Source organism: Rhinolophus ferrumequinum, chromosome 17 (genome assembly GCF_004115265.2).
Source record: "Rhinolophus ferrumequinum isolate MPI-CBG mRhiFer1 chromosome 17, mRhiFer1_v1.p, whole genome shotgun sequence".
NCBI lineage: Eukaryota > Metazoa > Chordata > Mammalia > Chiroptera > Rhinolophidae > Rhinolophus > Rhinolophus ferrumequinum.
In genome coordinates, this window is record NC_046300.1 from 33,021,413 (window position 1) to 33,048,672 (window position 27,260).

The window sequence follows — 27,260 nt, forward strand, 5'->3', positions numbered from 1 at the left end:
CATGACCCAACTCTATGCCATCTACAAGAAACTCAGTTCAAACATGGTGTACACAGATGAAAAATAAAAATTTCCATTCTTTTATTTTATATATATATAAACATATATATATATATATATATATATATATATATATATATATATCCTAATAGGAGAGTAAATACATATCCCACATCACATCATTCATTCATCACATATTTGTTGAAAATGTAATAGGCTTAAGACATTATGCTTCACACTTCTAGGTACTCATCATCTTAAGAGCCATATTTAAGAATGAATTATATTAGTCAGGAGACTAATTAGTTAGGTACCTGGATCAGAGACGGATAGGTAGAAAAACAAAACAAACAAAAGAAGAAAACCTACAGTCCAATACCTGAGATATATTTTGATCCAGAAAGGCAAAGTTTCCACCCATTTACTAAGATTTCCAGGCAAAGTAGTTAAGTGGAAATAAAATAGGAAGAGCAAAATCAGTTGAATAAAGGATATAATTATATCTTTTATTGGGTTGTATACCCTCCTTTTAAATAAGCGTGATTAACAAAACTAAAGCAGAATATACACTGATCAGTCCACCATTATCACCCAGAAAATAGTATTACAATTAGTGAGAAAGTTATGACAAGGTTTGGAATTTTCCCTGCTGGGATATTATATGTATTTTCTATTCTGTTTTTGGTTAAACTGATACTCTTTTCTTTAATGTAGGGTTTTTGGTTTTGGTTGGTTGTTTTTTTTTAAATCATTTCTATCCATCCCATGCTGATCCAGGGACCATCACCTGGCCTGCTGACTAGTATAATACACTCTTAAATGAGTCTTTTAAGATAATGAGTTAGTACGTAAAAATGTGCAGAACATAAAGAAACTTAGTAGATTTTTCAATACTGTTTGATGAATGAATGCATAAGTGAGTATGATACTTGTATGATGTGATATACATGCTTGCAACCCTATTGGGATCTGTAGAGTCCAGCAATATTAAGTAGGACATTGCTACAATCCTAGAATAATAATAATAGAAAACACTTTCAGAGTACTTATCACATGCCATACACTGTTCTAAGTGCTTCACAAACCTGGGAAAAAGATATAATTATCCCTACTTTTCAGATGAGGAAACTACGGCACCGAGAGGTTTAACACTTGTATAATTCACTTTCTTGAAGAGCTAGAAAATGATAAAAATGGGATTCACTTCCATGTAGTCTGCTCCAAAGTTCATGCTCTAAACGGCTACCATATTGTGGTCCAGTAGTTCTCAAAGTTGAGAGTACCTCAGAATCGTCTAGAAGGCTTGTTACAACAGATTGTTGGGCCCCATCCACAGGGGCTCTAATTCAATAGGTCTAGGTTAAAATCGTAGAATTTACTTCTCTTACAAGTTCCCATGTGATGTTGATTTGGCCTGAGGGGCATACTTTGAAAAACATTGCTAAATACATTACAGAAGGAAACAAATGGCATCTGTGGACATTTCCTCTCTCGAATCCACTCTGGCCGAACAGTTTCCTGATCCTGACCAGACATTACTCAAACTTCGATGAAAACTGTGAGAGCCTAGTGGATTTGGGTAAACAAAATTATAATTCAGTATTCCTACTCCCCACTATTTGTTCCTAAGTGTTTTCTTCTTCATGGTAATAAAGTCAATCACAGACTCAAGCATTTCCCCCCAAATAAGGTGATACCGTTGGTTGATGACCATTGGGGCTTTCTGTTGATTTCTTCCTCATTACTCACCTCTTCCAATTTTGCCTGAGGTATGCAGCAGCAACTGAAAAAAAATCACAATATTTTGAAAAAATATTTCTTGCTGTTTTACTTTGTTCAAGATTTAAAAATTGAAAATATATAAAACACAATGAAATTAAGAAACATTTCTTGTAATATCACCACCAACTGTTAATTGATTTTGATGTAGTTATTTCTACTCATTTTTCCATTCATACCTTTTAAAAAAAAATCAAAAATTTGCATAGTCTTATTAAACAACCTCAGCAAATAGTGTTTGAAAAAACTCACTGGAAATAAGGGTGAGTTGCCCTGGAGCTGCCCCATGCTGGTCTAAGATCTCTTTACACATTGCACCATTCAGGATATGCCAGAGCAAAGAGGTACAATTTCAGAAGACACTGATCTAACCCCTATGAACAAAGCCCAAGCCGCCTTAATGTGACTTTATGAATGGGGTCCTTGTTAAGAGGGCAAGATTTATGCTGATTGCATCTAGTCATGCTTTCAGCCACAAAGAATTTCTCCCGTTCTCATTCCTTATCTTATGTCACTAAACTCTGATCAAAAAGTGAAAGAAGGAACATTTAATGGACATGTGAGGGTTTCTAATAAGACATGTCTAAGATGGGGGCTATTTTATTACTTTAAACACCCCAACTGTCTTGTAGTGCCTAATTTAGCTACCTTTAGTGATTAACTTAATGGGCAAATTTCCATTTCGTTTCATAGTGACAAGTAGAAAATACAAATTTGTCTGACATGCTTGTCAAGAACCACGCTCTTCAAAGCTTTTTCACTGTTCTTGTTGTAGTTAACAAAAATTACTTTCTAGCTGTCTAACCCTGGGCAATATCTCTCATCCCAGTTTCTTCATCTGTAAAATGGGGATAATAGCATTATTTATTTCATAGCATTTGTCAAAGATTAAATGAGTTGATGCATGCAAAGCAACTAATAACGTACCTGGCACATAGTACTCAATAAATAGTGACTAATTTCTATTATTAACAATAAGAATTATATAATGTAATTCCTAACCTGTTTTCAGACAATATCTGAGAAGTACTATTAAAGTTCATAATTGTGTGATGGGTTCAGTGATGTGTAAAAACAGATGTAATGACTGCGTCAGTGGCGTGTTATAGGATACTTAAATGGAAGTTCTGTAATGAGATGTGTGAAGTGAATTAAATGAGCATGAAGAAATGTGCTTTGTTAAGGACATGGTGATGACATGCAGAATCATAGGTCACTTTCTTTTTTAGAGTATTGTTTCTAAGCCTGGTTCTACACCTTTAAAAGGCCCAGAATAACAGAGAAGGTACAAAAAGGTAATATATAATAACTCATGGGTAGTATTATGTAAGTTATATCTATTATATGTAAATAATATGTAAAAATTATATGCAAATCAAAAGGTTGATTTAAAAAATAACCTTTGATACTTTATCATGCAACTGAGCAATTGCATACCAAGGTATTTACCCAAGGAAAATGGAAAACATCTTTCCTTTCTAAGCAGTCTGGCTTATGAAGAGAATAATTGTATTGAGCAGATAACAATGTAGAACACAATGTAGGAAGAGAAGAGAGTCTGGAGCTGAACAGAGTCAGAAGTGAAGAGTTGGAAGAAAGACAATTATTTATTTTATTTACTGATTTTTATGAATTCTGCTTTTAAACCTTTACTCAGAGAGATGGACCAAGTTCTTTGTCAGGCTATTTAAAACTTCGTGATGCCAGAAAAGGGTGGAAAAGGGAGAAAACACCTCCCTTTTTTTGCAATAGAAATAGAAATGTCAGCAAAAGGTATTGGTTTGTTTTCTTGGTTCTTTTTATCAGCAAAGCCAGTGTGCTGCTATTGTTTTCTGGCCTTACAAAAAAGAAACCAAGGCTTTCACTGAACGGCTTTCTACTGCCAAATGCTGAATCACCAGTCTACCTACCTTCTAATGATCCTAGACAGTTTCTGTTCATGTCTTATATTAGGTCACAAAGAGGAAAAAGGGATAACAGAAAGCAGAATGGGACAGAAACAAAATTAGTGCTGTGAGGGCTATTTGGGCTGGTATCAAATCAGTTCCTCAGGGAAGCAGAACAGGAATTATTTATTAGCTTCCTACTACATATGTTTTGTACTTATTTCATGTGTTATCATAAAATGTAATGTTTTCTAAACTCTCCTCAACAAAATACATTCAACTATTCTCAACAAATCTTTTTTGCAATCTTCATAACTTCTCTGGGAATTTTAACTTATTGATTCTTTAAACTGTGATAATGCTACCTAACAAGTACAGTCAAGGTTTTGATGCAAAGTCGGATAAGCAGCCTTCAATCTAGAGGCTTGTTAGGGTCTTGGGGTGCTACATGGTTCACTCTGTCCACTCAACTGGCAGAACTAAAGTTCAGCTCTCACAGTTCAAGTTGCTAGAGGCTTGAGTGAGCCCTCAGGGCTAGAGATAACAATGATGTCTTGTGTCATGCAGGAGACTCTGCTCGCTGCGCCATGTGTCGTGTGGTGCGGGGTGGCCTGTGAGGTCTCCGCTCCCGCTCCCCACATAAGAACGCAGGACATGGTGAGGCCAAAAAGGAACACCCACCGGAGCCATAGGTAGGGGAGTCACACCACTATACTCTCACTGGCGGCTGGGTTGGAGACACAGGAACCAGGAGCCACACAATTCTCAACCCTCACTGCACCGCTTGCAGGCTCAGCCCCCATCTCCTTGCTAGCCCCCATTTCCTGCTAGCCTAGCCACGGCAGTTATATTAGAGGCCAATAGCTCACTGGTTACAGCTGATGGCCAACTAGCCACAGCTGATGGCCATGCAATCACAGTTGATGGCCATTTATTACCTGAGCCAGCACCTTTCTATGTGACGCCGAGAACCTGGAAACTGCTTTCTGGGGCTCTGTCCCCACATCTCGTGATAATGATTATGGCATTCTGAGCTAGAGGGAATCAAGCTTCCTTTTGGGACATTCAAGCTACTACCCCCTCCTGTCTGGTTTGTGGCACTGGATTTTCAGTCTTCCAGGAAAACAGCAATGGAATAGATGTCCCATTGGAAGATGTTTCAATGGAAGACCACAGTTACAAAGGGACAGCAGTCAGGAATGGTTGGTTGCCTTTTTCAGCCAAAGCCGCTCCAATAATCTGAAATTGTATGATGGAAATGACATTCAAGTCAATGCAGACTCTTACAAATAACATTAATCAGGGTGTTTTGTGATAAATGTTGACTGAGGAATGGACTATGTAGGAGGCCTCTAACTGTTGACAGCTGAATGCCTTTTGATCATTTTTAAATGCAAAAGCCTGCTTCAGTGAGGTGCGGGGAGTGATAAAAAGTGAAGCAAAAGGGAAAAATGTTAGAGAGAGAGAGAGAGAGAGAGAGAGAGAGAGAGAGAGAGAGAGAGAGAGAGAGGAGAGGAGACAGGAAAGAGAAGAGAGGAGAAGAGAGGGCAGAGGGGAGAGGAGAGAGAGGAGAGGGGAGAGGAGAGTGGAGGAAGGAGGGGAGAGAAGAGAAAGAAAGAGGGGGGCAAGGGAGAGAGAGAGAGGGAGAGGTGTCAACTAAACATATCTGGAGATAAACCAGTTATCCTTGTTCAACCTGTGTTTGGGTTGTCACCACCATTACCTACTCACCTGGTAATATATCTATCTGGTCAGTTGAAATATTGGGAGGTTGCTCCTACTGTTAAAATATTGAGCTGGTTTTTTGTCTTTTCCCAAGACATCTTTTACCAAATGGAAGGAGAGGGGAGGGAGTAAAGGAGTGAAACTAAAGGAAACAGCAACAGCTTCTAGGACCCGATTTCTTAATCTCCTGATACCGTGTAGACTTGGACTCTGGGTGCAAGTCAACTGATAATGTAATAAATTAACTCAGACACTAAGACACAGCGATTTTACTTATTAAAAAAAGGAAAAATATGAAAACGCCCTCTTTACTCCACCCTCTTCGACCTTATGCAGTTTAATTTCAGTTGATTTTGTATTATTTTTCAGTTTCACTTCCCCTTTGTCATTTCTTTGATTTCACTAGAAACAGGCTATTTTCTTTCCATTTCTGTTACTCCTAGTTTAGGCCACAAATGGGCTGGAACTGAGGGAGAATGAAGGAGGGCAAGTCATATTTTCTGTTATTTGAAGTTACAGATACATGATATTTTTGAGGAGATAACTTATATATAGGTCAAATTTTAATAACAAGATAATGTGGTATTATACAATTGATGTTGATAAGAATAAAACATAAGTTGTAGGCCTTCCATGTTATTTTGTGGAAATGCACTAAAAACAGTGTGAATTGCACTATTTGTCTTTCCTTCATTTAAAAATCTGTAATATAAACTTTTTAGTAGAATTATAACCATAAGTGACTCCTGAATGATCAAAGAAAGAGGAAATCATGGCTATTAGAGCTTGTAGGTTAAGTGAAGTGTGAGTGGCTTAGAGAGGAGACTCTGAAATCCAAGAGACCCGGTTTGAATACCTCTGTGGCTTTCTAGTAATAAGACATCGGGAAAGCTAAATACCTTCTCTAAAGCCTTGTGTTCCTCACCTATCAAATGGGGATAATAGTGTCTTCCTTTACAGGGTTGTGATGAAAACGAAATGAAATGATGCATTAAAGTCCATACACAGAGTAACAGTACACAAAATAATGAGATAGGATGATATATGACACATGATATGTCTTTGAAAACTGGTTCAAAATTAACCAGAATTTTACATTAACTAGAATATCTTTTCCTAGCCATTTGAGATAGTATAGAAAATCTTAATAACAAATTAGTAACTTTTTTGGGGGAAGGTGCTGAATAATGATTTACCACATTTTTCTTGAGAACTAAGGTACCATGGAGCCACAGTCTATTTGAATTCCTCACTGTATTATTCATCAGGGACATTTTGCAAAATCTGGGCTTATTCATGTTTTAGAACCAATTTGCTGACAGAGATTTAAAGTCAGGAACAAAAACTATTTAGTTTTAATATTTGTAGATATTCTTGAGTTGCCTGTTTAACATCTATAAATATAGAAATAAAAAAATAAAGACACCTTTTGGGCATGAACTATATTATGATTTTTCATGCACGTATTCAGACATGGTTGTCAAGAATAAACACTTAAACTTCCTCCCTTTTGCTACTAACAGGTAATCTACAAGTCTGTTTACCTTGTCATAGCTAGTCCAAGGAAATTCAAGCACAAGGATTATATAGAGACCCTGAGATTAATTATAGCGGCGAAAACAGTTATTGAGTACTTAGTAGGCAGGTGCTCCACATAACTTATTTTAATTCTCACTACTGTCTCTCAAGGTAAGTATCAATAGCCCTCGTTTACAGATGAGGAAACTACAGCTCAAAGGGACTTGACTGTGATCCTTTTCCTACCTTATGTTTCCTTCAAGTGCTGATGGCTAAAAAGGTCTGAATGCAGTAATTTCATTGCAGATTGGCAATCTTGTTCACTTCAAAACCCTTCATGGAAAAAAATATGTAAGGCTCTGAAGTTTTCTCAAGTGTGGTAATACTGGAAGTATCTGGATTAACTAGTAAGAACATTTGAATTGGAAAACCCTCAGCAATGTACGTATTGCAAAAAAAAAAAAAAAAAAAAAAGGCAGATTCACATTTAAGAAAAAATGCCTTCATAGCAACCTGTAGACTGGTGTTTGACCAAGTAATGAGTCACCATAATCTAGCCAAACTGACACACAAAATTAATCAGCACAACCACTAATAATTTCCTCTTCTACCTCTATATACTGCTATCTTTTTCATTGGTTGTTTCCTATTTTTTTCTCTTTAATACTTTATCAATCTGTCCCTATTTCTTCCTCTCTTTTTTACCCTAATTGTTAGCTGTAGAAAAATATTTTTCTCACATGGTTTAAAGTATTACCACGCAGTTATATTTTTTTAAATAAAATCTGTTTCTCAAGATCTATATATATACCTATATATAGATCTGTTTCTCAAGATCTATATATATATATCTATCTATATATCTATATATATAGATAGATATATATATATGGCAGCATAGGATATATATATACATATATATGGCAGTATAGGAGTTAATTTTAATAAGAGAAAAGGACACAGAAAGGCCTTTTCCTTAATCAGTTAATAGTTCAATAGTGGTTTCAAATTGTTAAATCACAGAACAGGTATTTCATTTTCCCTCTTGAACTAACTCTGAAAATATGGTCAGAACTAGGTAATTTCTTGTAATAAATGAAAGCATGTTTTTAATAATATAAAATATTATAAGTCCAAAATCCTTTATATATAAACATTATACTTTTAAAAAGATATTTTCATTACTACTAATAAAATATATTAATAATAAAATTGGAGTTTCTGGGATAGGATTAAGTGGGCAGAAGGAGCCAGGCTATGATTAAAATAAAAAATAAAAAATTGTGGAAACATATATGTGGAAACACATATGTATATATTCAAGGAATCCTTATGTCATTTTTTTTGCCAGATTTTGTCAATAATTTTAACACTGTACAATATATTAGTAAGGTATAGAGGAGCACAAAAGACTAAATATATGTGGTGAGATAAACCTTGAAAAAAACTACTGGAGACAGACATAAAACAACCACATAAGAAATTAAAATGAAGGCCAGTAGATGATTCTGTGGAAGCTTCAAGCTTGACAAATCAACTGAAAAGTATTTTCTGACATTGTATCTACACAAGACTTTCTGTAGCAGCACTGTCCAAAAGAAACATAATGGGAACCACATATAAAATTTTGCATTTTTAAAAAGAAACAAGTGAAATTGACTTTCATAATATATTTTATTTAACCAAATGTGTATCCAAAATATTATTTCAACATGTAATCAATATAAAAATTGTTACTACAATATTTTTCTTTTTTTCATATTAAATCTGGTATGTATTTCTACTTTATTTCAAATATTCAATGGGTTAGTGGCTATTGTATTGGAAACAGTTCAAATCTTGCTGAACTTTGTAGAGTTCTTAGGGATTTATTTAGGATCTGGGCATTGATATAATTATGTAGGCCAATATAACAGCAAGAAGGTGTTTAATAAACAGGTATTTGACTGTCTTGTGGGTTCCCTAAAATCTTAAATCTCCCTTTCCTTGTATATTAACTTACACCACTGATAAAAACTACTGATATCCAAAAGGTTGTGAAATATTGTAAGTATATATCACATGATTTGGAAAGGCATCTTCTGTGTTGTTCCCCTTTCCCAATCATAAATTTGATATGTGTGAACTATGAAAGTGTCAGAAAAGCTAATGTAAACTTGGATTTTGATTAAAAAGATAAGTCCAGAAAGAGAAGTTTCAGGCTCCTGCCTTGTATGTGTCACACTTAAAAAAAAAAAAAAAAAAGCAAAGGAAAAACTGATTTAACAGAAGAATAGGGAAAGAGCAAATTCTGCCCTTCCTGACTCCTGTGTTTAGTTTTAGTATTTTAGGGATATAGCAAACTTGTGCAAATCCAATTAAGGGCAACCAGGGGAATTATGTAAAGGCTTGAAACCACATCCTGTAAGCAAAAGTTGAAAGCACTAGGAATATGGCTTTTGAAGATGAGAAGCTGTGGCTGGGGTAGTTAGAGTGATAAAAGCAGAGGAGAGGGAGTGAAGTAGGATAATCAGTCATACTGACAAATACTTAAAGGGATGTCACATAGAGGAAGAAAAAGCAAAAAACCAACAAACAAAAACCGACTCATGAAAGAGAGGGCAAGTTGGCTGAATACACAAAAAGTGATTTCTAAAACTGCAAAGAAAAAAAATGTCTTGGGAGGCAAGGAATTTTCCACTATAGGGGATCGGTGGGGAGAGGGAATTCTTAAAGCCTAAGGCTCCTCCCAACTCCCAGAATCAATTTTATCTGTCCCAGATATTGAACAGAGAGGCAGCGTGGAGGTTTAATAGTTCACTGGCCTTGATGTTACAAGTCCTGTGACTAAATCTTGGCTTAACCTTTAAAAGATAGGTCACCTTGGGCAAGTCTCTTGGACCCTCTGGGTGTGCTTCTACTATAAATTAGAAATGATACACCCCCCATCTACTTCTGGGGTTATTGGAAGGCTTTGCAACCTATACGATGACACATAAACACAGGTTTCTGTTTCCAGGGCATAAGCCAAGAAAGCCTCTTAACTTAGCCCTCCTGGTTTTTTCCTTCTCCCTTTGTACTCTATTTCGGGTTTTGTCTTCCCACACCCAGCTATTCTTGGCTCCACCCCTTAGATGCACCTTATCTTACTGCTGCAGTACAGGAAAGTCTACTGTAAATGCAGTCTTTTTCTACCCTAAGGTAGGGTAAAGGGTCAGTAAAGTTTAGAAGCAAAGTCTATTAAGAACTATTGTCTACACTTTTCATCTTGCAATCACCATCTCTAAAGAACGAGCCAACCATTGCAAGGGATTCCAAAGAAATCACAATTTCAGAATTGCTCTGCAGAGTATTAAACCCCTTATCAAAAACCTTTAACCCTTATAAAATAATGGATCCATGCAGGTCACCCTATACCATCATCTTTTGAAGTTTGCGGGAAACTCACTTACTTTTGAACTGTGATCTTTAACAAAGTTCAGGTCTGTTAAGTGGAAACTAAACTTCCCTAATTAAACCTTTACCCACAGGTAACACATGATATCCCTTCTTTTTTTCTAACCTGACTCCCTCCCGCAGCTCCCATATATGTTCAGGGAGATGGTATCGAGGGCACAGACTCTGGAGTCAGATTGCATGGGTTCAAACACCAAGTCCACTGCTGTGGGCAGGGGCCTCAATTTATCTGCAAAACGAGGGTAATTCCTACTTCAGAGTTGAAGATTAAGTAAACTCCTTGACACGGGAACAGCAGACAATAAATGGGAGCTATCAGCCTTCTTTCAGGCACTGCCACCAGCAAAAAGCCGCAGGAATCTCCCAAGCTTTGATCTCGGCGACTGCCCAGACCAACCAAAATTTAAATCCTTTTCAACTGTCGTGGGAGACTCAACAGCAAATGAAACTGCTGGCTCGCAATCCAGACAAACCGGATAGAAGGCTGAGGCTTCAGATTACCTAGCGGATACCCAGTGGCACAAGAAGTCAAGGGCTAGGCGGGAGAAATACTTTAAAACAGGACGTCAGGGAATTAAGAGTGCAAAACCCGAAGCCACACCGCAACAGCCCTCAGGACTCAGAGCCACATGTCAAGGGGCGTGGCCCTCGGGGAACCTGCCGGCGGAGCGTGGCCCAGCCGGACCGCGCGCGCGCCCAGGGGCGTGTCCTTTTCAGCACGCGCTGAGGGGCGGGTCCTCCTCACGCCTGCGTGGACTCGGGATCCTACCGCCGGCCTCGCCATTCTGCGCATGTGTAACTGCTGGGGGGCGGGAGGACCGGTGGAACACGGAATTTCTGGGAAGGCCGTGAATGGGGCAGAGAGGGCGGGGAAACACATGCAAGGAGGCGGGGCAGAAGACCGAAGAATTGAAATCAGCTGACCGGGTCTCGTGACAGCCTGGGCGGGGGCGACGCAAGCGTGTTAGAGCGTGGTCGCTCTAAGCCTGAGCGAAGATGGCGGCCCCCAGAGTGAGCCTCTAAGAGGCAGAGGGAGGAGGCGGAGGCAGAGGCGGAGGGGGCGGGGAGGCCGCGCTGCCGCGGCACCAGGAAACCGAGGCAACGAAGCTACAGGGCACCGGCAGGGGAAAGGGGAAGTGGTGAGGGGGAGGAGGACGAAGTCGCCTCATCCCACTCTGGACGCAGAGCCCGTGGCGGGAGGAGCTCGGGCTGGAGCTTCTCCAGCCTCCTGCAAGGTAAACCACTCAGGGCACCAGATTCTGAGGCTCTGCCTTACCTCCTACCCTCGCCGCGGGGACTAGGGGGGCTAAGGGCAGGGAAAAGGAGGAATGGTGTCTTGGCCGCTGCAGCCTCCAGCTGCTAAGGAAAGCAGATTACCCTCCCCCCAGGCTGCTAGTCTTGTTTATCCCGTCGGACCCCTCAGCCCCCGGAACCGACTGACGTTCGTCCTGGGCTCTCCCTTGATCAGCCCCACCCCTCTCTTTGCTTTGTTTTCTGGTTTTCTACCCATCAGGGTCCCTCATTCCTTTCTGCACATCTTTACCCACACACCCCTTATTCCCCTTTGGGCTCCGCCCTCGGGATTCCCTTCCAGCCTCCTAGTCTGAGCACTCTTCCTGCTAGATGCTGGCAACTCCTGTTTCCTTGGGTCAGCAGCCCTCCCCACCCCACCACGTCCTGCAAGACTTTGACTTTCTTTGTTTCGTTTGTTAAGAAATGGGGAGCACCCACGTCGTTTCTTCTCCAGTCTCTCCCTTTCCCCAAATCCAAGTTTTCCTCTAAGGCTTTTCCTTCCTGCAAAGTATCTTATTCACGGTGGCCTTTCCTCTGCTGCTCTGATTTTGCCTCTGCGGCCTTTGGAGTGGTAAAGTAAGATTTAGAAGCTCAGGTAAGTGGTTAAACGCAGATATGATTTAGTACACTTAAGGAGAGTGCCATCCTAAATCGCCTCCTTATTGTAGGATGTTCAGTTAACCACTCTTGTCTTGATAGTTTCCTTTATCAGTGGCTTGGGGCGGGGGGAGTAAAGAAAATCTCCCCCTAAGGTGGCGATGGTCTCCCAAAGTAATGATTTCCCCTCTCTGCTTTTCCCTTTGACCCCGCCCTGATTTCCCTCAAAAAGAAGGGCCATGCTGTTGCCTTTTCTCTCAAGGGCTTTATGTTGTAGCATTATTTTGAGCCTCTTGGAGTGTAGTGTCTTCAGAAAAAAGTGAAGTTTCAGAATATTTCTTCAGGAACTGCCCCTGTGATTGTCTTTCTTACTGTATTTTCTTTATGGCTCTGATATATTTCTAGGTTTCAAAGTACTGTCTGCAGTTTGAGGAAATTGTTTGCAAGGGGTCAGGTTTTGTAGGGTGTTATTGCCAGTATTCTGAGTCTATGGGAATTTGAAACAGGACTTGCCTAAAAAGAAAAAAAAAAAAAGAAAAAGAAATTTAGAAAACTGTCAGAAATTTGGTATCCTAAAAAGACTGGATTTCAATCTTTTGATCTCTAGAAAGTGCTTTGTTTGACTTAATTTAACATAAAACATATGAACTTTGTTAACATTTTAAATGTACTATGAAACAATGTTTAAGCGGCTATGTTTCAAACTTGTGTTTTGCTTGCTATTAATATCACAATGAAATAAGATCTTGTTTAGATAATACTACATTATAGATAATACTACATTATACTACATTGTAATACTACATTATACTTCATTATAGATTGAAAATAGGAAGTGGAACATATAAGGGAGGAAAAGAGGAGTCAGGGAATTATTAAGAGACATAAATGTAAAGAAGTCGGGTTCATGGAAAATACCACTATTTGTATTCCATTGGGAAGCAATGGATATTCCTTTGTCTAAAGTGTCAGTAATAAGTGTATAGTCCAACAAATACGAAGGTTATTGGTGAAGAAGTTAGGGAATCATAGAAAGCATGAGTTATTTGTAAGTTATTCAAAAATAGAAAAAGCTGGTTGCCTAGCTGGACCGAAACAATACTGGCTTTATTAGATTTGTAGAAAGGTTGATAGTGCAGTCTGTCTCTCAGTAGATACTAAATTGTGGTTGAAATAAAAAGCATCTGTTTTAATTAGTTTGGCTCTATTCCTTAACCTGTTCTATTTACACAGATGAATTTGAGGTTTCCGTTGCACATACCTTTCATCTGCTTTTCTGATTGAAGTACTTAAAATTAGTAAGATACAGGCATACCTTGTTTTACTGCACTTTATTGCTCTTCACAGATGTCATGTGTTTTACAAATTGAAGGCAAGATTGTCCACCAGTAAAAAGTTTACTACTCACTTTACTACAATACTTACTTGAAGTGATCTGGGACCGACCGAACCCTCAGTGTCTTGGAGTTACGCCTATAGAAGCAAGACTGTGCAGCTAAACTGTAGCAAAAATTTGGTTGCTACTAATAGTTTTAGGCCTAAATTGTGACTGCAACATTTAAAAGTGGTTAAAGGGGAGTAGTTTTGAAAGAGATCCTTTAAGTCAGTGCTTCTCAACTTTATCAGACCCAATAAAGACAGCCTTTTTATTCCTATAATTTGTAACACCTCTTTTACTATCCTGAAATAGTTTATAAATAATATAACCACTGGTTTTGGCTCTGGGACAAAAGGAAGTTATGCTCCCACTATTACAGCAAAAAAGAACTGGACTGACTTCAAATTCATGACTTTTTTTGAAATCTGTTAAAGAGCTGAGGCCTCAGAGCAAACCACTGGCCCAAAATTTAAGGAGAGAAAGAATAGATAGGATAGGAGTTCACGTTCACCTTCGTTAGACACAACTGGATGCTGGTTAAGAGTTCAGCTGTTAGGCTGGTGCAAAAGAAATTGCAGTTTTTGCAATTGTTTTTAACTTTTTAAACCACAGTTACTTTTGCACCAACCTAATAGAATAGCTGACAAATTGATGAAGGCCTAGTGTACCTTCTTCCGATCTCTTTATCCACAAACCTCACGAGGTATTCCTGGAAAAGATTGGAAAAAGCCCGGGGGAGTGAGTGTCTATTGTGGTGCTGACCTAGAGGAGGGCCATAGCAGCAGAGCTTTCAGGAGGGGCAAAAAACTCTACTGTGATTCTTCCCCTGTCTCTTCTATGGAACCAAAGCCTTAACCTGTTGAGGAATGGACATCTCTGCTGGCACTGTTGGTGAGTATTCATTGAGCTGGGGGAAGACGAGAAGGGGAAAAGAATCTTCTCGTGGTGAGGACGCACTGTCCCAATATTGCAGCCAGGGGAAATAAGCTCACACCCCTGAGATGCAGGAACACAGAGTATGCCTAAGACTGAATGTTGATGAGAACTACAGAGACTGTACCCCTAACCCCCTGCCGCAAGTTAAGAAGGTTTACAAGTAACTGCAGAATACTACTAGGAGTAGAACAAAATTATGCAAAGAGGCACAGCACGAAAAATCAAACAGACATTGCTTGAGTGAGCCACCCCCACCAACGGCACAAGCTTATTGTGCAGATATTTGAAGCCTGTGGTACACTGGGAGATAATCATAGCAATAGCAAATTATAAACCCAGCCCAACTCCTAAACAGATTAACTAACTCTCTGCACTAAAGACCTAGCAAAGAAAAGGAGTGCCCATTTCCAGTCACAGAAATTATTTATCTTCTCTTCTGTCTTATACAGCATGTCTAGCTTTCAACAAAAAATTACATACAGAAGTCAAAAAACCATTCCCAAGGGAAAGAGCAACTATTCAGAACTACAGTCTGATTAACACAGATGCTATTATCTGATAGGGAATTTAAAATAACTATGATATGTTAAAGACATGAACAGAAAAGTGGACAACATGTAAGATTAGATGGGTTGTTTTGGCTGAGAGATGGGAACTAAGAAACGATCAAAAGGAAATGCTGGAAATTTCGTTACACAGTAAAGAGATGCAGAATGCCTTTGGGCTCATCAGTAGATTTGACACAACCAAGAAAGAAACCAGTGCACTTTAGATGTCAGTATGAATTACCCTACTGAAAAAAACAAAACGTTTAAAAAAGAACACAATAAGAGCTTGGGGAGAATATCAAACATTTTAATATACACATAATTGGAATCTCAGAAGAAGAGAACAGAGCAGAAGAAATATTGAAATATTTAAGGAAATAACACAGAATTTTCCAAAATTAATGTCAAACCACAGATCCAAGAAGCTTAGAGATCACTAAGCAGGATAAATACCTGCCCTCCCCAACCCAAACAAAACACACCTAGACATACTATATCCAAATTGATGTAAGCAAAGGACAGAGAGAAAATCTTGAAGGTAGCCCAAGGAAAGAGAAATATTATATACAGAGGAACAAAGATAAGAGTTACAGCAGAGAAACCATACAAGCAAGATGACAATTAAGTGACAACTTTAAAGTACTGAAAGAAAAACAGCAAAAATACCTTTCAAAAATGAAGACAAAATATACTCTCAAAAGCCAAGAGAAAGTATAATCTCTGAATTTACATGATAGGTGCATTCCTGGAAAATTACTTACACATTAAACTGAAAAATGTACTTTGTGATTTATCTGTAACATAGAATTCTGGAATTAGTTAATTATAAGTAGGTTTTTACCTATGTGAATGACCACTTGGATATTTGAAAATTGATTGAGGTCGGTTCTTCGATCAATGGGCGGTCTTGTACATTGAGGGGTATCTAGCTCCAAGGGTTTCTAATAATAGTGTCTCTTAAGGGGTAGCATCCCACCCCAAACATTACTTTAATTCTGAATTTTAATCAGTGGTTTTCAACACATTCTTCTACGTCAGCAGTGTTCACATGCTCAGCACATGGCAATTATGATTCTGAATCGTGATTCTTAATCGTAGGCGCTCCTTTGAGAATCCCTGATTGAGGGGATGTCTTTGTAATCAAGTAACTTATGCCAAACAGGGTTGTGATCATCTTTGCTAACTTAACACAGTTACCTGTGCAAAGATACATTTAAGTGTGGTTCAGTCAATACACATTTAATTTGCTAGTAGTTCTTTAAAGACGCTTTTAACTTTATTCAGTAGCCTACATATTTGAGTTTTACTTGTACTTTTATGGACTACTTATGAGGAAGAGTGATCTGTAAAACAACAAAGTTTAAAATCAGTGGGATTTTGTAGTTTTAGCACCCTAAGCTGCCCTTAGAAGTAGACCACGTTGCCTAAGCAGTGGTCACATGTTTAACACATGCGCATTGGCAATCTCTTTGTAATTGATCAGTAAGAATTTGATCTTTTGATAGGCAGATTGAAAGCAAAACCCCTAAAGCAATCTAAAATAATTATTTTAATGTTCTGATTTTGTCAAGTATAATTACATACTTGACAAAATCAGAACATTAAAATAATTGAACATAATTGGAGCATCGATAAGGTTATGAATGTAGAAGACTTTCTAAAAGTTAATAAATTTTATACTAATTATATTAAAATTAAAATTTTCATACATGCATTTAAGACATATTCCTTAGTCATTCAGTGCTATGGTTTTCTCTCTTCAAACTTCTAGTCAAGATAAGAATATACATATTTTGGATGTTTATCAAAACTTAGGATAAGTCCCCCCCTACCCCCACCTTAGAGCTTCTGGCTTTAATTTTAAAAGTGGGATTTTCCTTTTTTTATTTAACTGATAGATTTGGGAGTGTTCTGTAAACTGTTATGTAAAGGCTGACAGAGGTAGGAATAATAGGGATATTTCGAAAAGAGCCAACCTAGGAACCTAGATGTTATTGCTGTTTTGTATTGGGTGAAAAGGAAATTGTAGCAGTTTAAACTCCTGTCTTCTACCAAGTGTAAGAGAATAGTGTTTGGATATTAAAATGCTTACTGTAAAACTTTAAGTTGTATTATATGCTTAGGAAATTTTGTCCCCCACTATGCATTTACTATAGTGAGAGGAAAAACAGCTACCAGTTAAAACATGGCAATTGAAAATCTCTTTTACCATTAGGGTCTATTTAGCATAATAGAGAAAGATTGTTAAGTGCCTGTTTGTGAGCTGAAGAAGAGTTTATTGAACTAGTACATTTTGTACTTGCATAAACCAAGTTAGCTTCAGAGATAAAATGAAACAAAAATTAGGTCTAAAAAGTTTCAAGAATCTATACAAACTAAAAATATGTACATGATCAATAGCATTGATTTCACTTAACTGAATACATTTTTTGGGTTTTTATCGGGAATAATTCAAGGCATTTTTAAGTTCTGGAAGGGGAACAGTCATAATTGTGCATCTGTCTTGGAAAAACTTAACTTTTGGTACAACTTTTTGATCCGTTGCCTATTTTGTGAGAAATAAAATAAGCATACATATGATTAAAATTGGAAGAGATGGGTATCTTTTTCAATATTTGATTCATATTGAATAGAAAAGGCCAACAAAATTAACTGCTGTGATACGTATCCTTGCCCATCTCCCCATTTAGATATTATGAAGTGTTTCTTCAGATTTAGTGGTTACTTTTGAATTTCTCTTACCCTTTAATTTCATGAATATATATCCAGTTTCTAATAGGAAAGGAACAAATTTTTTTAAAAAGAATGGGGGGAGGGTGGGACCTTAGATAATTTTGCTCTGATATTAAGGTGGTGGAAGTACTTTGATGTGACAGACAATGCAAAAGTTTCAATATTATAACTTCTGGCCAATTATTTGGGGATACGATGTCAGCTGAAATTTGATATTACCACTGGATTTCTCTCTACCAGTATTTATCTCTGGAGTTACCAGATTTTTCAGTAAGAAAGCTAAGATGGGATGTACTAAAACCTTACTTTGTGATCTGTTTTATAGCTGTTTAAAGATCTCTGTATGGGAGGTTATACATATCAATTTGATGTTTATTTAGAAGGAAATGCTTTTGCCTATACTTGAGTTATAAAAACATGAAGCTAAAAGTTAAAAATTAAAAAAAAGTTTAAAGTTTATAACAGTTGTCCTCCATACACAGCACATTTTATCTAAGACAGTCTAGTTGTAGCTTTTTAATCTGGTAAAAATTAATGCTCTGTTAACCATTTATATTTTTTACCTGTTACTTGAAACTGAGCTAACCTAGTTATGTAATTCACTCAGATTTTAATCCAGTCACAGATAAAACTAGGTCTTCAAGGAGCCAGTAATAAGGGATTCTCTCCTTGGTTATTACTTGGGCTTAGCCTTTGTTTTACCAATGGTTCTCCTTCCCCTTGCATTTTCAATAGGATATTCCTGTATGAGGAAGTATTAAGTTCATAAATTCTTATATAAATATCTACTGTATTTTCAGATGTAGTTTCACAGTGTGGCAGACAAACAGTACTTTTATTGTAGGAAAGTTAGATGAGAAAATAAAGGCAGAGGCAATTTTCCCCCAACATAAAAGTTGTCAACTACAGCCATTTGAAAGAATTTTAAGCACCCATATACTCACCTCCAAGATTTCACACTAACATTTTATTATACTTGCTTTATCACATCTGTCCAACTTTCTGTCCATCTTAGTTTTTGATGCAGTTCAAGACAAACTCATGTTTTTAATTCATTGAGAGCAAAGTTAATGATGGAAGAGTTTATTCTTTCATTTTACGGACTTAAAGTAGAAAAATTAGTATCAGATCTGCCTTCAGGAAGTTTTCATGTGTGTAAAAATGAGTTCCAGTTGGTCATGCAAAATGTATGCTTTAAAGCAAATACCCTTTATTAAAGCCAATTCCTTCCTTCATTCACTAGTGTATTTTTCTGTGTATACTCATTCATTCCTGGCTAAATGAGTGCTCTGTTTGAGTACTTAACACAGGCCATTCACATACACTTAATTTTACTCTTTGTGCCAATTCTTTTGCTTTTAGCTGGGTTGTAATCTGCTTGGGTGCTTGTGGTTGGAGTCGCTTCATCCTGCCTTTTGTTCTTAGTGTCAATTTGATGCAGGCTTCTGCTCAGTGGACTCCCAAGTTCAGCAATTTCGTGTCAAAATAATGTCTGCTAAGAGATCATTCACATTTTATCCATAAATGATCTTAAATGGATTGTCAGTTTTATTGCCAGTAATAAATTAGATCACGTGAGAACATTAAATGTTGTTCGAAAGCACGAAGCGAGGGAATTCATTGAAAAAGGTGTATGTAGCCAAAATGCCCATTGCCCTAAATTTTACTTTTTAACCCTTAGTACAGTTCTTACAAAAGAACAAACTGAGAAGTTGCAAAAAAGTTCTGTTGGTGTTGTAATATTGGGATATATAGAATGAAAACAGCTGAAGCTGACTTGCAAAAAGAGGAGATACTTTCATTGTGATTTAGTTACAAGTATGTACACTTGAGTTTTTCTCATAAGAAAGAAGGGTAGGTCTTTGAGAATTTGAAGTGGGACACTATTGCAGGAATGAAGAAGATGAAATTTAAGCCATTAGTTTGAACAGATAACTTCTTGCTAATTTGAATAGCATCTCAACAACTGGCAGGATGGCAAATGCTGACGATACAGCTGCTACCAAGATCTCATCTGACAAGTTTTACATTGTTTTAGTTGGACAGTTTATTGTTAAGTATAAAAATGTGCCAAGACGTCATAAAAATGGAGTGAGGTGTGAACCTCTGGAAAAAGGTGCCTATAAATGATTATTGCTATGCCCTGTTTGATGCCCTGTTTGATGCTTGAGCTGTTTGATAATAAAAAATTCCAAAGATATTGATGGGAATTATGATTGCATAAGAGTTTTTGCCTATGAGCAACAATTTTAGAACCACTTTTAAAGTTTATTAAAGAAATACGTACAGAGAAAATATGGAATGGAGAGTAAATGATTTTTATGGGATGAAGCTCTTTTTTCCAAAAGTTTCTCAAATATAGTTGTAGGCAACAAAAATAATAGTATTTTATAGGCATAAAGTTGAAATAAGGAGAAGCTTAAGCGTTAGGTTATAGTTGACAGGATAATTTTTTTAAAATTCAACTATCATTATCTTGGCCTTTTTTTTACCCATATAATTGCATGGTTTTTGTTTGTTTTAGGTATACAAAACAGCATAGTGATTAGAAATTTATATAACTCACAAACTGATAACCCCAGTAAGTCTATTACTCATCTGACACGCTACATAGTTATTACAACATTATTGACTGTATTCCCTATGATGTACTTTATATCCCTGTGACTATTTTTTTCCTTATAGTTGACCTTCAGTATTACTTTATGTTAGTTTCAGGTGTACCACATAGTGGTTAGTTAGACATTTACATAATTTATGAAGTGATCTGTCCAATAAGTCTGGTATCTATCTGACATTACATATAATTTTTATATTATTGACTATATTCCTCATATTCTACATCTCCGTGACTATTTTAGAACTACCAATTTGTACTTTTTGTTCCCTTCAACTTTCTCACCCAGGCTCCCAACCTCTCTCCCATCTAATAATCATCAGTTTTTTTCTCTGTATCTGTGAGTCTGTTTTTGCTTTGTTCATTTATTTTATTCTTAAGAGTTTACAAATAAGTGAGATCATATGGTATTTGTCTTTCTCTGTCTGACTTATTTCACTTAGCATAATACTCTATAGGTCCATCATGTTGTCACAAATGGTAAGATTTCATTCTTTTTTATGGCAGAGTGATATTCTGTTGTGTATACTCATAGTTACCACAGTTTCTTTATGCAGTCGTCTATTGATGGACATTTCGGTTTCCATATCTTGGCTATTGTGAATAGCGCTGCAGTTCACACAGGGGTGCACATACCTTTTCGAATTAGTGTTTTGGATTTCTTTGGATAAATATCCAGGAATGGAATTGGTGGGTCATAAGGTAGTTCTGCTAATTTTTCCGGAACCTCCATACTGTTTTCCATAGTGGCTGCACCATATGCAGTCAACACCAACAGTGTACAAACGTTCCCTTTTCTCCACATCCTTGCCAACACTTGTTGTTTGTTGATTTTTGATGATAGCCATTCTGACAGGTGTGAGGTGATATCTCACTGTGGTTTTTATTTGCATTTTCTCTGATGATTAGTGATGTTGAGCTTCTTTTCATATGTCTTTTGGCCATCTGTATGTCCTGTGGAGAAATGTCTATTCAGGTCCTCTGCCCATTTTTTAATTGGATTGTTTGTTTTTTTGGTGTTGAGTTTTATGAGTTTTTTTTAATAGTGGATATTAATCCTTTATCACATGTATCATTGGCAAATACCTTCTTCTATTCAGTATTCTCCCATTGGCAAATACCTTCTCCCATTTTTGTTTTGTTGATGGTTTCCTTTGCTGTGAAAAACTTTTTAGTTTGATGTAGTCCCATTTGTTTATTTTTTCTTTTGTTTCTTTTGTTTGAGGAGATGTATCAGTAAAAATATTACTAAGGGTAATGTCTGAGAGTTTACTTACTATGTTTTCTTCTATGAGTGTTATGGTTTTGGGTCTCACATTTAAGTCTTTAATCCGTTTTGAGTTTCTTGTATATAGACTAAGGAGTCCAGTTTCATTTTTTTTTGTATGTATCTGTCCAATTTACCCAGCTCCCTTTATTGAATAGACTGTCTTTACCCCATTGTATATGCTTGCCTCCTTTGTCATAGATTAAATGACCATACAGACATGGATTTATTTCTGGGCTCTCTATTCCATTGATCTATGTGTTTGTTTTTATGCCAATACCATGCTGTTTTGATTACTATGATCTCGTAGTATGGTTTGATATCAGGGAGTATGAATCCTTCAGCTTTGTTCTTCTTTCTCAAGATTGCCATGGCTATTCAGAGTATTTTATGGTTCCATATAAATTTTAGGATTATTTCTTCTAGTTCTGTGAAAAATGCCATTGGTATTTTGATAGGGATTGCATTGAATCTATAGATTGCTTTGGATAGTATGGATATTTTAACTATGTTAATTCTTTCTAGCCACAAACATGGTATATGCTTACATTTATTTGTATTGTCTTTAATTTCTCTCTCCAGTGTCTTATAATTTTCTTAGTTCAGGTCTTTTACTTCCTTGGTTAAATTTATTTCTAGGTTTTTTTTTTGTTTTTTTTTTTTATGAAATTGTAAATGGGATTGTTTTCTTAATTTCTGATAGTTCGTTATTGGTGTATAAAATGCAACTGATTTCTGAATATTAATTTTGTATCCTGTTACTTTACTAAATTTATTTATCAGTTCTAGTAGTTTTTTGGTGGAATCTTTGGGATTCTCTGTATATGAGGTGTGATAAAAAATGCAGTGAATGTTTAAATTTAAAAAGATTATTACAGTAAAAGACATTGTCATTAATCCCTCTCAAAATACTCCCCCATGCTTCAAACACACTTATCCCATCATTCTTGCCACTTTCTGAAGCAGTTCTGGAAGTCCTCTTTTGTGAGTGTCTTTAGTTGTGCGATGGTGGCTGCCTCGATGTCCTGAATCATTTTGACATTGGGGAAGAGCCAGAAGTCTCACAGGGCCAGATCCAGTGAATAAGGTGCATGAGGATACACCGTAATGTTTTTATTTGACAGAAATTACCGTATACCAGAAATGATGTGTGACACGGAACATTGTCTTGATGGTGGATGATTTACGGCATACTTTAAAACACACCTTCTCTCAACTGTAGCTCACACCTGACTGACTGCACTGAACAAGTTGAAACTTGTCAACACTGTTGCTAAGGTTTGATGTATCATTTCTAAAGTTGAAGATCCCTGCTTTTCTGTTGGATGGCACTCAGCAGCAGCATTCACCGTATTTTGTGATCACAACAGAAAGACTCCATGTCACATATCACTTCTCGTACAGCAATTTCTGTCAAATAGAAACATTACCGTATATCCTCATCCACCTTATTCACTGGATCTGGCACCGTGTGACTTCTGGTCTTTCCAAAGTCAAAATGACCATGAACAGTAAATGTTTTACATTGATTTAGGACATTGAGGCAGCCACAACAGCATAACTAAAGACTCATGCAAGAGGACTTCCAGAACTGCTTCAGAGAGTGGCAAGAACCATGGGATAAGTGTGTTCGAAGTGAAGGGGAGTATTTTGAGGGGGATTAATGGCAGTGTGTCTTTTACTGTAATAATTATTTAACCATTCAATGTATTGTTTGATCACACCTCGTATAGTATCATGTCTTCTGCAAGTAATGACAGTTTTACTTCTTCCTTTCTAATTCGGGTGCCTTTTATTTCTTATTCCTGTTTGATTGCTGTGGTTAGGACTTCCATGGCTAGGAGTATGTTCAATAAAAGTGGTGAAAGTGGACATCTTTCTCTGTTCCTGATCTTAAGGGGAATCCTTTTAGATTTTCCCTGTTTAGTATGATGTTATCCGTGGGTTTGTCATATATGATTGTTACTATGTTGAGATGTATTCCCTCTATTCCCATTTTGCTGAGAGCTTTTATCATAAATGAATGCTGGATTTTGTCAAATGCCTTTTCTGCATTTATTGATTTGATAATACGATTTTTGTTTTCATTTTGTTTATATGGCATATCATGTTAATTGATTTGCAGATAGTAAACCAACCTTGCATACCAGGAATAAATCTCACTCGATCGTGGTGTATGATTATTTTAAATTTATTGCTGAATTCAGTTTGCTAATATTTTGTTGAGGATGTTTGCATCTGTGTTCTTGGATATTGGCCTGTAGTTTTCTTTTTTTGTAATTTTTTTGTTTGTTTTGGAGTTAGAGTAATGGTGGCCTCATGGAATGAGCTTGGTAGCCTCCCCTTTTCTTGAATTTTTTGGAATAGTTTGAGAAGAATAGATGTTAATTCTTTTTCAATGTTTGGTAAAATTCACCTGTGAAGCTATTTTGTCCAGGACTTTTGTCTGTTGGGAGCTTGTTGATTACTGAGTTGATTTCTGTAGTAGTAATTGTTCTGTTTAGATTTTCTGTTTTTGGAAGGTTGTATGATTCTAGGAATTTATCCATTTCTTCCAGATTGTCCAATTTGTTAGTGTATAATTGCTCGTAGTATTTTCTTAATTTTTTTTGTATTTCCGTGGTGTTCATTGTCACTTCTTTTTTATTTGTTTGATTCCTTTCTTTCTTGATGAATCTGGTTAAAAGTTTATCAATTTTATTTATCTTTTCAACGAACCATCTCTTGGTGTCATTGATCTTTTGCACTGTTTTTTAGCCTCTGTTTTATTTATTTCCACTGTGATCTTTATTATTTCTTTCCTTCTACTCAATTTGGGTTTTGTTTGCTCTTCTTTTTTCCAATTCCCTTAGATATAAAGTTAGATTGTCTATTTCAGATTTTTCTTGTTTCTTGAAGTATGCCTGCGTTGCTATGAATTTCCCTCGTAGGACTGCTTTCACTGTGTCCCATAAATTTTGGGTCATTGTGTGATCATTTTTGTCTGAAGGTATCTTTTGAATTCTTCCTAGATCTCATTGTATACCCGTTCATTATTCAGTAGCATGTTATTTAGGCTCTGTGTGTTTGTGTTTTCAGTTTTTTTCTTGTAGTTGATTGCTAGTTTCATACTGTTGTGGTTATGGTCAGAGAAGACACTGGTCAGAGAAGATTGATATGATTTCAATCTTCTTAAATTTATTGAGACTTGTTTTGTGGCCTAACATGTGGTCTATCTTGGAAAATGGTCTATGTGCACTTGAAAAGAATGTATATTCTGCTTTGGGGTGAAGTGCTCTAAAAATACCAATTAAGTCCATCTGGTCTAGTGTGTCATTTAAGGCTGCTGTTCCTTGTTTTTTTTTAATCTGGAAGATCTGTCCTTGGGTGTCAGAAGGGTGTTAAAGTCCCCTACTATAATTGTGTTACTGTCGATCTCTCCCTTTATATCAGTCAGTATTTGTTTTATATATTTAGGTGCTCATATATTGGAGTATAGATGTTTATTAGGGTTATGTCCTCTTGTTGGATTGATTCCTTTATCATTATGTAATGTCCTTCTTTGTTTTTTATTTATAGTCTTCATTTTAAAATCTGTTTTGTCTGATAATAAGTTTGCTATCCCAGTTTTTTGTTTGTTTCCATTTGTGTAGATATATCTTATTTTTCATCCCTTTACTTTCAGTCTGTGTGTGTCTTTTGATCTGAGGTGGGTCTCTTGTAGACAACGTATGAGTACCTATGGGTCTTGTTTTCTTATCCATTTAGCTACTTTATGTCTTTTGATTGGAGCATTTAATCCATTTACATTTAAAATGATTATTAATAGCTATATAGTTATTTCCATTTTCTTCATATTTTTAATTTTCTTTTGTTTCTTTTCCCCCTTCTTGTTCTTAAAGAAGTCCTTTTAACGTATCATGGAATATTGGCTTGGTAGTAATGAATTCCTTTGGCTTTTTCTTGTCTGGGGAGCTCTTTATCTCTCCTTTGATTTTAAATGATAGCCTTGCTGGGTAGAGTAGTCTCGGATGTAGGTCTTTGTTTTTCATCACTTTGAATATTTCCTGCCAGTCCTTTCTGGCCTGCAAAGTTTCTGCTGAGAAATCAGCTGATAGTCATATTGGAGCTCCCTTGTAAGTTGCTTACCCTTGTAAGTAACTAGTTGTCTTTCTCTTGCTGCTTTTAGGATTCTCTTTGTCTTTAACCTTTGGCACTTTAGTTATAGTGTGTCTTGGTGTGGGCCTATTTGGGTTCGTCTTGTGTAGGGCTCTCTGTGCTTCTTGGGCTTGAATATCCGTTTCCTATGCCAGGTTAGGGAAGTTTTCCATCATCATTTCTTCAGATAGGTTTTCAATTCCTTGCTCCCTCTCTTCTCCTTCTGGTCCTCCTATGATGTGAATGTTATTATACTTGATGTCCCAGAGGTCCCTTAAATTATGTTCTTTTTTGTTTTCTTGCCTGATGTTATATATATTTTTCTTTTAAATATGTTTTAGGAAAGATAAATTATAAATAATAAAATAATACCCTCATGTACTCCACCCAGAAATATGACATATTGGTATAGTTATTTTTGAATGAACAGGTAAAAACTATGAATACTGATTAAATCAATAGAACACTGTACTTTTGAAGATAGATACATTGACTAAGGTAGATACATTTTGAAGGTGATATATACATTGACTAGTACAAGGATTGAAATTAATAGATAAAAGACTTAAAAAGGATCAAGTAGTTTAATAATAATAACTTTCCCCCCAAAATGCCTTATGATGTACAGGGGGCTGTAAGTAATTTTGAAAATGAAAGAGGTCTTAGAAATACTCAAAACAACTATTGCATGTCTGGGGTAGTGTATTTAAAGTAGTGTAATGATTGTTATGATTGCAGTTAGTAGTTTTGAGTGCTTATTGATAGTACCTTTGAGACAGGTACTATCATTCTTATTTTGTAGATGAACTGTGATTCCAGGAAGAAACTTGTGTTCCAAGTCATAAATAAATGGCAGTTATTACTAGTCTGTCTTTGGCCATAAGTAATGCTTTTAAAATTCACCACCCTTACCTTGGTGATAGATTGAATATTAAAACTACTTCAGTGTATATATTAATGTAGTTTCTCGTGCTAGTTGTTAATTAACTTTAGTGTGTGGAATAGCAGCTCTGGTATCTATACTACAGGGAGGTGTTCCAAGTCAGCCTTGCACATTGAATTATCACTTGACCACTACACTTGGCAGACCCTTCGATTTGCCTTCTTTCATTTTCCAGTGGTTCTCTTGAAGTTGTTCTCTCCCTTTGAATACACAGTATGAATATTCTGTTTGTTTTGAACACTTTGTTTAAAAACGTTTTAAAGCTTGTCTATTGATAGAAATATTTTGACAGTTTATTTTTCAGATGGTAGAGTTTTTCACTATTGGAGCCTTCATTTTTCTTTATTTTCTTTTGCCCTGTGTTGCATTATGATAATTTGTTTCACTGCTTGAAATTGCGTGTTTCAGAGTTGTCTCCAACAAGTGCCTAGTCATATTTCCAGGTGAAGATAAATAATTGGAATTAGT

General features: G+C 36.6%; 1 protein-coding gene across 4 annotated transcripts in view; it reads left to right on the plus strand.

Annotated features, from left to right (window-relative positions):
- The first annotated feature begins 11,309 nt into the window (after positions 1–11,309).
- Positions 11,310–27,260, plus strand: part of DNAJC13 (DnaJ heat shock protein family (Hsp40) member C13) — a 104,993-nt gene continuing 89,042 nt past the window's right edge. For 2 of the 4 annotated variants that reach the window (XM_033132542.1, XM_033132544.1), the window contains exon 1: positions 11,310–11,578. The gene's annotated coding sequence lies outside the window, so the exon portion shown is untranslated. Of the gene's footprint in view, positions 11,579–11,972; positions 12,232–27,260 lie in introns of those variants that run through there. The other 2 variants (XR_004425461.1, XM_033132543.1) reach the window with 2 other exon arrangements.